At 43.0% G+C, this 16233-nt stretch overlaps 1 long non-coding RNA gene across 1 annotated transcript; it reads right to left on the bottom strand.

Moving 5' to 3' along the window:
• Nucleotides 1-1560: 1560 nt before the first annotated feature.
• On the bottom strand, nucleotides 1561-14335 carry LOC116089177. The gene is made up of 3 exons (XR_004118201.1): nucleotides 14114-14335; nucleotides 11650-11802; nucleotides 1561-1618 (listed from the first exon to the last, which is right to left on the bottom strand). It is a non-coding gene; the product is annotated as an uncharacterized LOC116089177 (long non-coding RNA).
• Nucleotides 14336-16233: the final 1898 nt, after the last annotated feature.

A 16233-nucleotide genomic window follows, 5' to 3' on the forward strand; every position in this document is an offset into this window, starting at 1 on the left:
AGGTCCATTTCCTTACATCTAGAGTAGCAGAACTTAAGGGATAGGGCTCCCTGGCTCTTCTCAAGAAGGAATGAGGGCTGGGACATTAGGTGTGCACAGTTCATCTGCTGTGCCTGCCGATACTGGTCAGAGCCATCATCCATGTTTGCTTGTAGTTTCCTGGAACTGCCAGATACCCGGGAACAATGAGTATGCTGAGGCAGGAACCCAAAGTACACATGTGAGTCTCTGAGATGGTCTTGTGATTGACGTTGGTTTCAGAAACTTGATGTGGAAGCTACTGGATAAAAATGCAGATTTTGTTTTTATTACATTTTACTAAATTATTAAATTGGAAGGATGTATGGGCTGTGGCATGCAAGTGCATGTGGAGATCAGAGGACTACTTGGAGGAGTCGATTCTATACCTCTCTCATGAGGATCCTAACTTGAGTAATCAAACTTGGTGGCAAGTGTCTTTATTCATTGAGCCATCTTCTCAGCCCAGAATTCAGCTTTCAATCCATCTATGTTGGCTGTGAAATAGTCAGAGGTTTCCTGTTTGTTCCTGTGTTGAGGTGAGCCCAGGCATGCTCACTCTGATGATGACCTGGAACTTCTGATCCTCCTGAGTTCACCTTCTGAGTGCTGAGATTACGGCTAGATCCACAATGGTCTCATTACCCAGAGGTAGGAATCCAACCCAGGGTGCCTGTGCATGCTAGGGAAACACTCTATTGATGAGCTACATCTGAAGTCTGAAGTATGGACAGGAACTCACATGAAGGTGTGTATTCTGGTTTTATTCTCCAATGAATGATGAGACTGATGTGGAATCACCACATTTGTCTGTATTTGGACAATTGTTTCCAAGTATGAAGCTACATGAGGAGTCTCTTATCTTTTCAATTTATCATAATCATTTTTTCAATAGGGTAACACATACTTTCATATTGATCAGAATTATACCACATGGATGCATTGGACGAATTAAATTTGAAAATCTCCCATATTGATAATATTTGAGGGATGTTTTTATAGTTCTGTGTGTTCCTTTCTGGACATCTCAAGCATTTTTTTCATCAACTTTACTTGGAGTCTGGCAATGCATGGGTTTCTACCAGCCAAACAGCTCATACTAAGTATGTGTGCATATTAACAATGGATTCTGCGAGGGGCAGTTGTAGTCAAAGCTTAGGGCAATGGACTCCCAAAGATTCAATATTAAAGTCCATAAGATCAAGGTGGTAAACTCAAACTGCCTTATACCTGTACAATTCTTTATTATTTGTAAAGTTCTTTGTGTGGGCTAATCCTAAGATGGAAGTACTAAAGGCCAACATGGCTACACGGTCTGTTGCTCTAGTTTTAGTGTAACAAAAGATGTTTGGGGTCAAGAGAGGACCTTGAAATCCCATACCTAAAGACAATATGCATAACATCACAACCAGGTAAACATGCAGAATTTCATTCAGAAAGACCTACATGATTGTGTAACACTGATTACCTTAGGCCAATACAGAGGCTTCTCTTCTCCCCAGATGGTAATTCATAGAAATAAGAGCTAATGTTTGATTGGGAGATATAGCTCAGTGGTATAGTACTTGCATAACATCTGCATGATCCACCATTTAATATCCTGTAAAACACACACACACACACACACACACACACAGGGGTGAGGGAAGGCTAACAGTGAAAATGTAATATGAATCAGCACTATTAATATTCAATATAACCTGATTGGAGTCAAGATTTCATGCATAAGCAAACTGCCTGCTGTCTCTAATGTCAAGATACTCTATTTGTAACAAAGGTCGAACCTTGATAAGACTTTACCATTTCACCATAGTCCAGCCCTGGAAAAGTTGAACTCTTAGAATCTCCACTGTGTGAAAATCAGAGCTGGATGCTATCTGCACATGCAGAAGCCAATGCTACAGCTGCCTTGGGAGCTGTTTTATATTCAACCTGGCCACTTGTTTTATATTCTGAAGGGAAAATACCCCAGATGCACACAGGAAATCCTTCATTCCTTCATTCTTTTTCATGCCCGACATGCTGCTTCCACTATCCCACAGTAGGAGCTTGCACTGCCATTGCAAGCTCAGCTAGGACCCCTCACTGCCAGGCTAATGCCTCTTCCCAGCATAACTCTTCCTTGAACTCATCAACTGTCATCCACTTCCTCTGCCATGAACCACTTTCTTTAATGGCCTGTAAGAAATCGTATCTTGCTGCCCTTCCTCCTGTCCTAAGGTTGGTTCCTTGACCCTCACTAATTTGACCTGACTTGGATGGTCCTCTTTCTTCTTCCTCAGTTCTGTACTTTGTTAATGTCAGCCAACCTTGAGGCTGAGTACTCTAAAATGCAGTCTCAGGCTTAGCCCTGTCCTTCGTACTCAGCCTGCTCTTCAACAGTCTTTTCTATCTCAGACATAGTGATTGTTTGGGCAAACCTTGTGGCCAGTCTTTGGCTCATCCTCTATCTATTGCAATATCTTGACTCAGAAAAACATGTTCTAAATATCTACTGACTGTATTTTTGAAATATAGCCACATATAATATATCTTACCATTCTTTTTTATTGGATATTTTATTCATTTATATTTCAAATGTTATCCCCTTTCCTAGTTTCCCCTCTAGAAACCCCCTATCCCATCACCCTTACCCTGCTTCTATGAGTATGCTCCCCCACCCACCCACCCACCCACTCCCACCTCATTGCTCTAGCATTCCTCTACACTGGGGCATCAAGTCTTCACAGGACCAAGGGTCTCTCCTTCCATTGATGTCTGATAAGGCCATCCTCTGCTATATATGTGATGGAGCCATGTGTACGGTTTGGTTGGTGGTTTAGTCCCTGGGAGCTCTGGGGGATCTGGTTGGTTGATATTGTTGTTCTTCCTATGGGGTTGCAAACCTCTTCAGCTCCTTCAGTCCTTTCTCTAACTCCTCCATTGGGGTCCCCATGCTCAGTCCAATGATTGGCTGCAAGCATCCATGTCTGTATTTGTAAGGCTCTGGCAGACAAATCTCAGGATACAGCTATATCAGACTCCTGTCAGCAAGCACATTTTGGCATCTGCAAGATTGTATCTTGGGTATTCTGAGCTTTGTGGCTCATATCTGCTTATCAGTGAATGCATACCATGTGTGTTCTTTGGTGACTGGGTTACTTTCCTCAGGATGATACTTTTTAGTTCCATCCATTTGCCTAAGAATTTCATGAAGTCATTGTTCTTAACAGCTGAGTAGTACTCCACTGTGTTGTGTAAGTGTACCACATTTTCTGTACCCATTCCTCTGTTGAAGAACATCTGGGTCCTTTCCAACTTCTGGATATTATAAATAAGGCTGCTATGAACATGGTGGAGAATGTGTCCTTGTTATATGTTGGAGCATTTTCTGAGTATATGCCCAGAAATGGTATAGCTGGGTCCTCAGTAGTACTATGTTCAATTTTCTGAGGAACCACCAAACTGATTTCCAGAGACTGCACCAGCTTGCAATCCTACCAACAATGGAGGAGTGTTCCTCTTCTCCACATCCTTGCCAACATCTGCTGTCACCTGAGTTTTTGATCTTAGACATTCTGACTGGTGTGATGTGGAATCTCAGGGTTGTAATGATTTGCATTTCCCTGATGACGAAGGATTTTGAACATTTCTTTAGATGCTTCTTGGCCATTTGATATTCCTCAGTTGAGAATTCTTTGTTTAGCTCTGTATCCCCATTTATTTGGTTATTTGGTTTTTTGGAGTCTAACTTCTTGAGTTCTTTGTATATATTGGATATTAGCCCTCTATTGGATGCAGAGTTGGTAAAGACCTTTTGCCAATATATTGGTTGCCATTTTGTCCTATTGACAGTGTCCTTTGCCTTGCAGAAGCTTTGCAATTTTATGAGGCCCCATTCGTCAATTCTTGACCTTAGAGCATAAGCTGTTGGTGTTACCATTCTTAATGCTGTCATTGTATTCCAAAGTCCTCTCAACTAGAAATATTCTCCTAACCATCCCCATCCTCCCTGCCCCACGGGACTTCATACCAAACATAGCAGGAGGGTTGATTGTTTGGAAAACTGAGATCATACCTTAGTCCATTCAGAGTCTTGCAGTGTCCTCTCATTTCAATCACAAGAAAGGTCCACATCCTTTGAATGCTTTACAAATACAGTCTATGCTCCCCCAGAACTCACCTTCCACCTTCTTCCTTTCATATGAACAGCCACAGTTGCTCTGTAGGCTTCTGGCACATTTTGAACATATATATTTTTCCATCAGGACCTTTTCAGCTACCTTCCCACTATCTTGACTAAGTCTCTATTACATGGTATCACAATGTCCTAGCCTCTGTTAGGTTTGCTTAATTGTCATTTTCTCAGTATGGCCTTCTGTCACAGTTCTGTCTGTGGCTTAGCAAATGACTTACAAGGACAATGGTTAAGGCAATAACTGTAATGCTGAAGGATTCAGCAGGCCAGAAATTCAGACAGGGCAGGGAGGATGGTTGAGGTGACAAAGTATCTGGGAATTGAAGGCCACTGGTGTGGTGTGGAAGCCAACATCTCAGTCTAAACAACTGAGTGTGTCCTTTCCATGTAGCTGCTTGGTCTTCCTGATAGTATGGCAGCTGAGTTCCAGGAGCCAGTGTGGTGGTTTGAGTGAGAACGGCCCTCACAGGCTCATATGTTTAGTTAGTGAAAGTATTTGGGAAGCATTAGGAGGTGTTGGAGGAAGCAAGGAACTAGGGATGGGCTTTGACATTTTTTTTGGAAGGTAGATGGAGCTATTTTGTATAAGTCAAAAGCTATTTCATGTGGCTTGAATGAAGAAACCTAGGAAATAAGTTGCTGAGCAGCTCCAGAAAGAGCTGTATCTCAAACGCAAGCCCTAAGCAGGCCACCTAGCAGCTCCGTAGCCTAGCACAAGACAGGCCAAGACAAGATGATAGTAAACTGACCCCAGTGTGGTATTGATATGCTAGTGGACACCCCCTCCAAGCTATGAACCCTGATAGGACAGAGCTACCATCCAAGGAAATGATTCAAAAATTAGAATATTGAGGGTGTCTCTAGGATCTCACTGCCATGCTTCCTGGATAGGGTATCTCTAGTCTCTGTGTTGATACCCATTGGTGATAGGGATTCTCTGTGTGGTCCTGGCATTGGTGACTGTTGTACTTCCCACACTGTCACTGTTCTCACACAGTCCTGCTTGTTAGCACTAACTGCTGGTCTATGCTCTCAAGGACCTCCTGGAACTCCATCAGTTCCATTGCCCATAGCCTGCCATGGCTGAAGGACACCACGGCAGACAAAGGTTGAGCCTGCAGCAGTTGACCCTTCTGAGGATCAACTTTGAGAAGATTCCCCAATGGAACCCTGCAGCAGTATTTCTGCCCCCCCAAAAAAACCTATTCCCTACTTAGTGAGATCTCCATTTAACCTTTGATATTAACATGACATTATAAGGAATGTTTGTGTGACTAAACCAAGCATATTTGAAAGCCAAATCTTGTGTGGACATCTTAGCAGTTGAGTGACTTATAAGCCATTGACCATGCTCTCCACAGGTTCAGAAACCCATATCATTTCCAGTTAGCTCTTTCTTTTCCTCCTACTCATGGATAAGGATACAAATCCTCAGCTACTGCCCCAGGACCATGCCTGCCTGTCTTCTCACTTGCTCCCAACCATGGTAGTCATGGACTCTAATTCTCTGGAACTGTGAGACTTAATTATCAGGAACCACTCACATTACAAAACAAGGTATTCCCCATGAAGTCCACCTTCAGCAATTCAATGCCAGCAGCCACATCATTACCACCTACCAAATGTAACATGTCTATCTTTTAAAAGGTTCCCAAGATCATGGTCCACTCTCTTGCTCTGCTTGTAGCTCTGTCTCTTTGTCTTTCTCTGTCTCTGTCTGTCTCTGTCCCTCTCTCTCCTCCACCCTCGCTCAGAGGCAGCCCTTGCATACTGCTTTGTAAATCTTTTGTATAAGATCTGTTGTGGTGTGATCTCTGCACCATTCCTTGATCCTGATTCATCCATCAAGGTACTTTTACACAGCAGGAACCCTCACAATAATAAACTCTTTCTTTTGTAAGCCATTGTGTCTCTTCACAGCAATAGAAAAGTAACTGAGACAGAAGTCAGTACCAGAGTGTGGAATATTGCTGTGAGAGATCCAACCATACTTATTCATGGAGGAGTGTGGAAGGGACTTTGGACTAGAAAGTAGTTTGAAAATTATAAGCAGGACTTAATGGGCCATCCTAGCAGGGGTTTGGAAGATAGCAGCACTAAGGGACATGTGGACTACTGGGTTAGTAAAGGAGTTGGAATCATCCACTGCAGTTAAAGAAAGCAATTGAGGCCAGGTATCTAAGTTACTTTTCTATTGCCATGACAAAAGACCATGACCAAGGCAACTTATAAAGGAAAGTATTAATTTCAGGTTTGCTTACAGTTCCAAAGTGTTGATCTGTGACCATCATGGTGGGGAGCGTGGTGGCAGGCTACAGATTTGGTGCCAGAGAAGTACCTGAGAGCTCACATCAGATCCTCAAGTTTTAAACAGAGAGAGAATTTGTTATACTGGGCCTAGAGTGAGCTTTTGAAACCTGGCAACTCACCCACAGTGACACACCTCTTCCAAGGCCACCTCCTAATCCTTTCCAAACATTTCCACTAACTGGGAACCACATATTCAAACATATAAATCCTTGAGGGCTATTCTCATTCAAGCCACTACACCAGGCAAGTTGCAGATTTCATCAAGAAATCTTGTATCAAAGAAGGAAGGTAGAGAGAAGGACACCCTTGGCCTCTATATGCATAAACAAGTGTATGTGTTGTCCTCTCTATGTGCGCGCGCACATACACACACACACACACACACACACACACACACATACACGAAACCCACATATTTGTTTCACCAAAGAATATCAAAAGTTTTCCTCATAATCATGATAAAATAATAGTTTTTCATTTTCTCTTAGGCATTATTCAAAAATGTTATTGCCATTGTCAGAGCAAGCTTGTAGCCCAACTCTCTGCCATCTCTCCTCCTGAAGCGCTTGTCCCATAGAAAGTGGGAAGGTATGGGATCTTGATTATACATAGGCAAGGTTCAGGCACTATCACCATTTAGCTCCTAACTAAACATCCCATGGCTGTGCTTCTATGATAGTCTACACAAATAAAACTGGTTTATACTTTAACCATGAATTTCCTGATTCTGAATCAAGCCAGATGTGAGGCCATGTGCACATGAGAGACTCTAATCCATATGCCTATGTGCGTGTGAATTCCATGACCTCTGTCCCTTCCTCCCCTTGATGAATTGTGCACACAACCTCATAAGCCAATCTCATAATTAAATTGGATGTGTTTCAACCATGAATTTTTCAAAAGATCATAATCATTGTGGTTTCCATGTCCACTTAAGAAACAATACAGTCATGTGTGTCCACAAATGAGCCTCACAGGAGACTGCCCTTATCAGTCTTGTTCTGTGATGTGAGCCAAATTGGACTAGTTTATACTCGTTTCAGATGTAAGGACTTAGCTTTTTGCTAAACACAACATAAAAAAATCAGAATCTCATAACAACATGAATTTAAATAAGCAAGTATTGCTTTCTCTGTGAGCCACAAAGAAAACAGTATTGGGGGAGGGGTGTACGTGGAGAGTATCTGAGACCTGCTGTGTTCATCTCTCAGACTCAGTTTCCTTAGCTGTAAAGTGAGCATACTACAAGCTTCCTTGGCAACCAACTGGGAATCTATAAACTTGGATTCTTGTACATAAACTTGACATGATAATAATACCCAACTCCCAAAGGAGATGGAGTATGAAATTACTTTCAGACGTGAATGCCTAGTGTTTAGTGAACATTCAATACATTTTAACTCATTATTGCCATCCACACAGAAAATTCAATTTACTTTAACTAACTGTAGTTATTTAAAACACACACACACACACACACCACATACAATATTTAAGAGAAGTTAGAGACTCATAGCATGACTGAACCAAATGTTCAAGTATTTCACATCCATCCTTTTCCCTGCACATGCTAGCCTCCCCATAGTCAGTATCCCTTATCAGAATGGTACCTTATACATTCTTGATGCTAGACAAACTTGTGAAGATGCATTTGCCATTCTAATGCTATACAGGGTAGTTTCGCTTTGGTAAAAATCCTGTGCTCCTCCTATTCTTACCCACCCACAACCATGGAGAATACTGATTGATTTTTGCTTTTTTACTTTCTTCACATTTTTACCATTTCTTCAAGCAATATGTAGTCTCTTCTTCCAATGTCATAATATTTATTCAAAGTTCTACTCATGGTTTGATATCTCATCTCTCTTTAGGGCTGAATACTATTCCACTATCTGGATAGACCTATTGAGGGACTGCTTAGTTGTTTTTCCCCCTTTTTTATAACCTTTATTATTTAAAAGAGAAACTTTATAAATAAAATATTACATACCCAAACTAGCAAGATCCAACTTCTATTCAACTTAATAAACTTACATTCATTTAGGATTGGTTGATTATTAAAAACAAAACAAAACACAAAACAGAAATGAGTTTATCTAGCTGGAAAACTAAAGAACTACTTGTATAGTGTGATTTAAGAAACACTAATAATGTTCTGTTTACCCTTAAAGGTGTTCTACCTTGAAACTAAGCCTGCTGTTTCTCTAATAAAGCTAATTTATCTTGCTTAAAGTGTTAACATGAAAATACTCCTAAGAGAAATATCACTTTAAGCATCATTAGCTATTTACACTTTAGACTGGGTGAGTTTTATGTCTTGTTCTGAGAAATTTCCCCAGAGGTGGAGGGAAATAACAGGAGATTGTTGGCCAGGAGGAAAAGAACCTCACCTGCTCCACGTGATCAGCGCCATGTGCGCACCTGACGTGATCAGCCGAGCTAACTTCAAGCAGAAGGCTTTTGCCTCGGCATATATTTTGTAACTCTCCCTCTAAGCACTCGGACTTCTGAGATAGTACGGATTGAGGCAAAAATCCTCAGCTAACATTGGTTGGTGATTAGACTTTTGGGTGAGGAGGGTTTTTAAATTGGCAGTTGTTGTGATTTGGGGATGGCATCCATTTGTATATTTGATGTGTGGGATTAAGGTTCAGGGTAAAAAGCTTGCTGTTGGTCCGGGCTTCGTGGAGTCTTACCACCTGGTCAAGCATCTGAGATCTACCCATCTCTCTCACACACAGGCTTTCTGACCAGGCCCAAGTCATGAGAAGACACGGAATGAAAATTGCATGGTGTCAAGAGAGAGACTGTCCACTGAGGAGGCAGAAGAAACGGAAGGTCCCGGCGGAGCTGTGCTACTGGTAAATAGCTTCTGTTCTCTAGCCCATCTCCTCACTGGAAAGATGAGGATCGGATCAGACCATTTGTAAGCGCTAAGCATCTGTGGTTAGCCCTTGACTTGTCTCCAAAACTGTCCTTAGTCCCAAGTGGGAATATAAGCTTCTCTGGCTAGTACAATAGTACTCCCCACATTCCTGTATCAGTCTTCCTCTATCTACACACAGCAAAGATGAAGCATTAGTTATTTTTCTTCCTTGTCGTGACAGTCCTGGACAAGAAGCAAGCCTCAGGAAATAGTTTATTTTGGCACACAATCTTGGTGCTACAATCCACCACCACAGGAACTCAGTAACAAGAGCTTAAGGCTGGCTGGTCAGTTACATCCACGGTTAGAACCAGAGGAAGATGGATGCTCCTGGTTGGCCATCTGTACCCTTTTCATTGAGTTCAGAATCCTGGCCTGTAGAATGTTGTGACCCACATTTTTTAGGGTAGGTCTTCTCCCCTCAAGATAACCCTTTCCAGACATTCCAAGAAGTTAGCTAGATAACCCAAAAAGCACACCTGTCTTTTCTAGGTGATTCTAGATCCTGTCAAGTTGACAATATTTAATGGAGGAACCATATCCTAAGACTCTCCAACCCCTTTATTTTCTTCTGGGGCCATCCCAGCTCTGGGACCCTAAATCCCACTCACTCTAAGCAATGGATCCAACATCTCTGAGTCTTAGCTTTGTCTTGGAAAAAGCCAGGGCTTTCTCTTGTCTAGTTTGTGATGAGAACTAGTTTATATAATCTTTAACTCACTTAGCACAATGTCTGCCATATATTGGCAATTTTTCTTTCCTGTTGACTTCACTGATCTGGGCTTTCAAAATTCAAATTCTTCCCTTTGCACATTAAAGAAAAGGACATTATTCAATGACACCGAAACTCATTTCTTTTCTAGGTCGGTTCCTCCAGGCTTGTGTGAATTCAGTGTTTCATCTCTGACAGTGACAGGCTTCAACTAACCAGAAATGGATCGTGAGTGTGTGGGTGGAGGTGGATGAGTACGGTTCTCTTACAGTCGGTCTCTAGTCCACTTAGGTTTCTTCCAGGAATCCATTGCACTGGGTAAGCCTGGTGGGTTGGCTCGGCAAGTCTCCACTAGCTCCCTCACCACATGCCAAAAGAGGCAACTGCCTGGGCTCCCTTGGGAATCAGTAACAGCTGCTGGAAGCTCTTGCCTGGGAACTCGGGAACTCGTAGGCTGTGGGTAAAATGCTGGCATCAAGGGTTGTTTGTGCTGATTCCCCCACCCACTCCAGCTGGCTGCAGCAGTCTGGGTGTAGAACAAGTGGAAAGAAGACCACGAAGAGCCAGAAATGGCTGGCTGTATGTAAGGATCTTATAGGAAAGGCTGCTTTGAGATTTCAGTACTTCGCCCCACCCACCCCAAAGTGACTAGTCTGGGACATAGTCCCGTGCTACCTGCAGCCCACAGGAGGTGTCTAGCCTCCACCCCATCCCTTTGTTGTCTAGAGCTTTCCCAGAGTGTCTACTGCTTGGCTTCCACATCTCCCACATCTCCCCACAGCAGCTTCTTGTTTCCTCTTGAGCAGCCTCTGCATGGTCACGCTTCTATCGCTATAGAAACCTCTTCATTCCATTTCCATCTCGAAGATGCTGACACAGAACAGTCGTGCCATCTCAGGCTCACCTTCCATGCATTGACCAAGTGGTATCTGCCGTGCATCTTCACAGCGTCATACCTCAGTGAAGTTGTCTCTCCAGCCAAGTCATGGCTGTTTACCTTTCACATGGCCGCTTTCTCCTTCATTAGGGAACTCCTTGTGAATGAGAGCCCTGCTTACCTTCCTCTAATCTCTGGTCCTGGCCTGAGCCATGGGGCAGCCGTGCTCATACTGAAAGCCTCCTAAGTCTGGTTGGCTCCCCAGCAGCATGATGTAATGCTTCATCTTCGTTGCAAACTTATAGAAACTTTATTATCAACTTGTGCCCATGAGGGTATTTCCAGAAAGGTTTAATAAAACAGGAAAGATACACCCCGAATCTGGACGGCATCATCCTATGGGATTAGGCCCTGGACTGAATAGAAAAAAGAAGGGGAGCTGAGAGCTAGCTTCCATCTCTGTTTCCTGACCTTACATTCCTACCACCATACCTTCCCCACCATGATGAACTGTACTTTGAGGAAAGTAAATTCACCCAGGGCTCATTCTATCAAGGATGGATCAGCACTGATGGAGCTCAGGCTTATCTGGAAGATTAGTCAAGATAACATCTAGAAACAAGGCTCACCTGTTGAACAAGAACACTCATTTTTGTCACTTTCTTCCATCTTAAAATTTATTTTCCTTCTGTTGTGGCATTAGAATTTCTTCCTCAGCTGCCAAAGAGCCTTGCAAAGTATTTCTCCTCTTCCTTCATACCATTATAGTCCTGCAGACACAGCTAGAGAAAAAAACAGTTATTGCACACTGATTTACACACAATTTTGGCACATAATGAACATAAGAGCAGTTACCTGTGAGAATTTTCTTTTTGAGAAAAAAAATCTATATGTTAGGTAGGACTTTTGATGAGAGTTACTGTGGATGTCTTTTCCGTACCCTTCACAATACTCAGCCACTGCTACACAGTTACTTTAGAAGACTTTATGAATACAAAGAATATTTATTTAATATTATAGACTCAGAGTTGGGTGCTTGTAAAACATGTAGCGGCCACCAAGATTTTGGAAGACCTGCCCACAGTGGGTGGCACCATTCCCTAAACTGAGAGCCTGGACTGTCCCAATCCCCATTCCTTTCTCATTCCCTTTCATGAATGTATAGGCCTGCCTCATAATATGGGGGATATTCCCACCTGCACTATGTTTCTCTTCATCTTCCACAGGCATCCCCAGGCCCAAACTATTCACACTTCCAACATTGTTTGCTTCCCAGAGAACACACACCAACACTAGTCATCCACATAAGATAAGAAATTTTATTTTGTCTTGAAGAAGTTACATTGGCTTAAAATATAGGTTCATAATGTTTTCTCCACAATCTAAAATCTGAAACTCTCTGAAAACACCAAGATTTGATCTTACCTTGTACAAGGCTATTTGTTTCCTGTAGGTATTCTACTTAGTCAAATATCTTGTTACAAAAACATTGATGTTCTTGGTTGGGGTATTTTTTTCCAAATCCCACTGAGAACAAAATGTAATATATGGTAAAGTCACTAAATTAACACTTTAGTGCCTGATAATATCCTGAATTATTTGAAAATATTTTGACATGTTTTGGAGTAGCCAGTCCCTGAGGGGAGCTCCACTGAACCCTCTGTACTTGTGCATTATCTCACATTGAATCTGGGTGCTTTATCAATAGACTATGGCAGAAAAGGTGCTGTGCCCGTTCTGAACATGTTCCTAGAAGCTTCCAGTGTTGCCACTTCAGATAATCTGGCCCATAAAGAAATATGGCTACCCTGGTAAACAAACCATGGGTACTGTAGACGTCCACAAATTGTTTGAGAAAGACAGGACTTCACATCCCAGGGTTTGCTCTAAGTCGTTCCTTCTGGCCATCCTTGCCCAAGACCCAGGTGTTGAGGTTCCTCCCATCTGACTGTAAGTCCTGAGTGACCCAAAAGGAAACCAGCATCAGAACTGTGCAGCTGAGCCCCAGTCCAGCCACAAACTAGAAAAAAATCATAAATCCATCTAGGTTTGTTCTTTTGTTGTAATGCTAAGTACAGGCCTCTAATGCCTGGTTGAGATCAGAGAGTCTACATGTAGAACAAAGTGCCTCTGTGGTTATTTCTGATTGTTAAATAAAGATGTTGGCAGCCAATAATAGCTGGCTAGAAGAGACGGAGGCAGGGGTTGGGCTTCCTGGGTTTGGGAGTTGGAGGAGGATCATGAGGAGTAAGAAGGGAGGAGAGAGAAGCCACCATGGGTTAGATGAATCATGAAAACATGGCCCTGAGGGCTGGGCAATTGGAGTTAAGAGCAGCCCAGATGAAACATAGTGATAACTTGGGGTTATTGATAAGGAAAATGGATTCTAATAGCATAGAGTACATCTGCCCAGCCCTTGTGCTGTTTAAGGCTTATCATAAATATAAAGGTTGTGTGTGTCTTCTATCTGGGAACTAAGTGGTCAAGGCTGGGTAGGAACCTTGAATTGGGATTAAGAATTTATACAACACCGAGGTGTTTCTTACACGGCAGAACTAGTAGAATGTAGCTATGATGTTGCACTGTTTGCTTGAAGCACAGGTACATTAGGAGCGATCATGGAATGAGGAAGGCAGCCCTCTGTTCCTGGAGACACGAAGCTGTATCAGAACCCAGACATGAAGTAAGACAGCTCTGCTAACCAAATGCCCATTACATGCCTGCTCCTGAGCTTATGTACGTAGTGCACAGCAGCCCTGGAAAGAAAGCTTTTACTAACTCCATTATCCATGCTAAGAGGAATCTGTAATTTGTCTGGAATTTTTCAGCTAGCCTGTGATAGACTGAGATTTCACACATAGTAATTTCCTTCAGGATGGATGCTGTCCACCTGCCAGCTCTTTGAGCCTTGGTGGAAAATGTATTATCACAGTTCTACAGCCAGTCTCCCAGGCACTGCACCCTGACTTCCGTTTATGAACTATGCACCTGACTCTCAATGCATGTGCTTTGAATACCCCTGATCTCAACCCACAGGCACATGTCATTTCCCAGGATATAGTGGTGGGGGAGAGGGCAGTGAAGGATAGATACCTTAGGGATTTGATGGCAGCATTCCACTTCAGACTTAGCACAAAGGAACATGCTTGTCCACCTCATCCGGGTCTCTCTGTGGGCCGTCCCAGGAGATGTTCCTGTATTCTTAGCATTTCCACTAAAAGATCGTTTGTCCTTGAATGGAACAGCCATCCCCCTCAAACTGTTTTTGTCCAGTTTGTCCAAGCTCAAGACTCAGTTCATGTCTCTTCCAGATTCAGCTTGAACTAGTCCTCTCCACTAGCTCCTCCCACAAGGACCAGAGTTAGGGGTTTCTTCTTTGTGTCCTGTGGACATTCTTTATACATGCTCTGTTGCAGCAATCACCACTGTGCTATGCCGCCCAGAGCATTCATTTACCTGTCCTCTTTACCACTGGAAGCATCTTTCTCCCTTTGTAGCCTTGTATAATTGTCAATGACAATATCAAATGATGGATGAGGGAGGGAGGGACAGCAGGGCTGGCACGAGGACCTTCTTACCCAGTGTAGTTTCCACGTGGAGTTGAATGTCAAGGAACAAATGAATTTCTACTTTCTCTTCCCCAGGATCCCCCAAGTTGCAGTTGGTTGAATTGGCTTGTGGGAAGTTGAAATACTGCTTACTAATGGGCTTGGAAGACAGTAAATTGTACTCCCTTCTGCTCGACTGCAAGCCTGATTTAGTTTTAGTGTAGTTAAAGTCATCTGGTGGACATGAGTGATTTGGGGGCTGCCTTCAACTTTCAGTGTTCCCTCCCACAGGGAGAGCTGAGACAACAGAACAGACCTTTGGTTCAGAGTTGCCATTTCTCTCAGCTTCACACCAAAGAAGCAAGCTGCAGGGCAGTGATCACACCATTTCAAGAGTTTAGGTCCATACACTTGATAAAAAATAATTGACTGCAAACGAAATAGATCACTGCTCTTCCTGTTCTGTGGAAGACAGAAAAGCCCCACCCTCACCCCTGCCTGGAAACGGGAAGTCGGGGTAGGAATGGACATTCTGTGAAAGAACATAGAGAAACCTGGGACTCTGGAACCTAGGAAACTGTGGTCCATCCAGACTGAGGCACATGTACTGCTCTAGTCCTTATAGGGAGCAACCAAAATACTTAGGGAAGCTGTGGTCCTTCAGGGTCTGGGTGCTCAAAAACACTGATTAGAACTTTCAAGAGTGCATATATGCATGCCCTCATGCAGTAAGTTAGGGAATGTAGAATAACAAGTCTCTTTGCAAACAGATCCAATAAATGAATAAATGAGGTTTTTAAAAGCATTATTTGGAAAACATAGGGGAAAGAGTGACCCTGTTTCATGTCCCACTTCCACTTAAAATACAGTATGTGTTGACTTGTTTTCCCACTCCAGACTCAACCTCCTCTTAGGCTATAAATAGGGGTCAGAAAGGAGACTGCATTCAGAAGGTAATGGTTCTGGAGTCTGGGATTCAAGCATGAGGGTGGCCATGACAGCTACCTCCCTTATCCTCAGACCCCTTGTTCCATCAGTAAAACGGAATGTATTGTTACAGTTTGGACAAATGTCTCTAGAGAACCTTGCCTGCTCAGGACTCGGCTCCAAGTATGTTCAGATGTGTAGCTTTTGGGGAGCAACTGGACCATGAAGACTCTAGCCAACCAATGGACTCATCCATTCATAGTTTCAGAACGTGATGGCACTACTGGGCAGTAGTAGAGACTGAGAGGAGACGCTTCACTGGTGGAAGTAGGTTGCTGTAGGTTTGCAATAAGAGAACGCATCTTTCTTTTTTAAGAAAAAAAAAGGTTTTTTCTTCATTATTTTTAAATTATGTGTATATGTGTTCATTTGTGTGTTGGTATGTACACATGACAGCAGTTGACTACAAAGGCTAGAGGAGGATGAGTTGGAACTCCTGTAGATGGAATTACAGGAGATTGAATGCTACTTATCCTGGGTGCCAGGAACCATATTGGTTCTCTGCAAAAGCAGTGTATGGTTTTTAACTGCCATCTTTTCATCACCTAGAAGGCTGTATCTTTTCCTTGACCTTTGCTGCCACTTATCTGCAGATGCTTCAGTGGTACGCCCCGCCCCCGCCCTTGCCCTGCTATGCCCCGTCCTGCCCCTGCCCTTGCCCGCGCCCCTGCCGCACCC

This window comes from Mastomys coucha, unplaced genomic scaffold (genome assembly GCF_008632895.1).
Source record: "Mastomys coucha isolate ucsf_1 unplaced genomic scaffold, UCSF_Mcou_1 pScaffold14, whole genome shotgun sequence".
Lineage (NCBI taxonomy): Eukaryota > Metazoa > Chordata > Mammalia > Rodentia > Muridae > Mastomys > Mastomys coucha.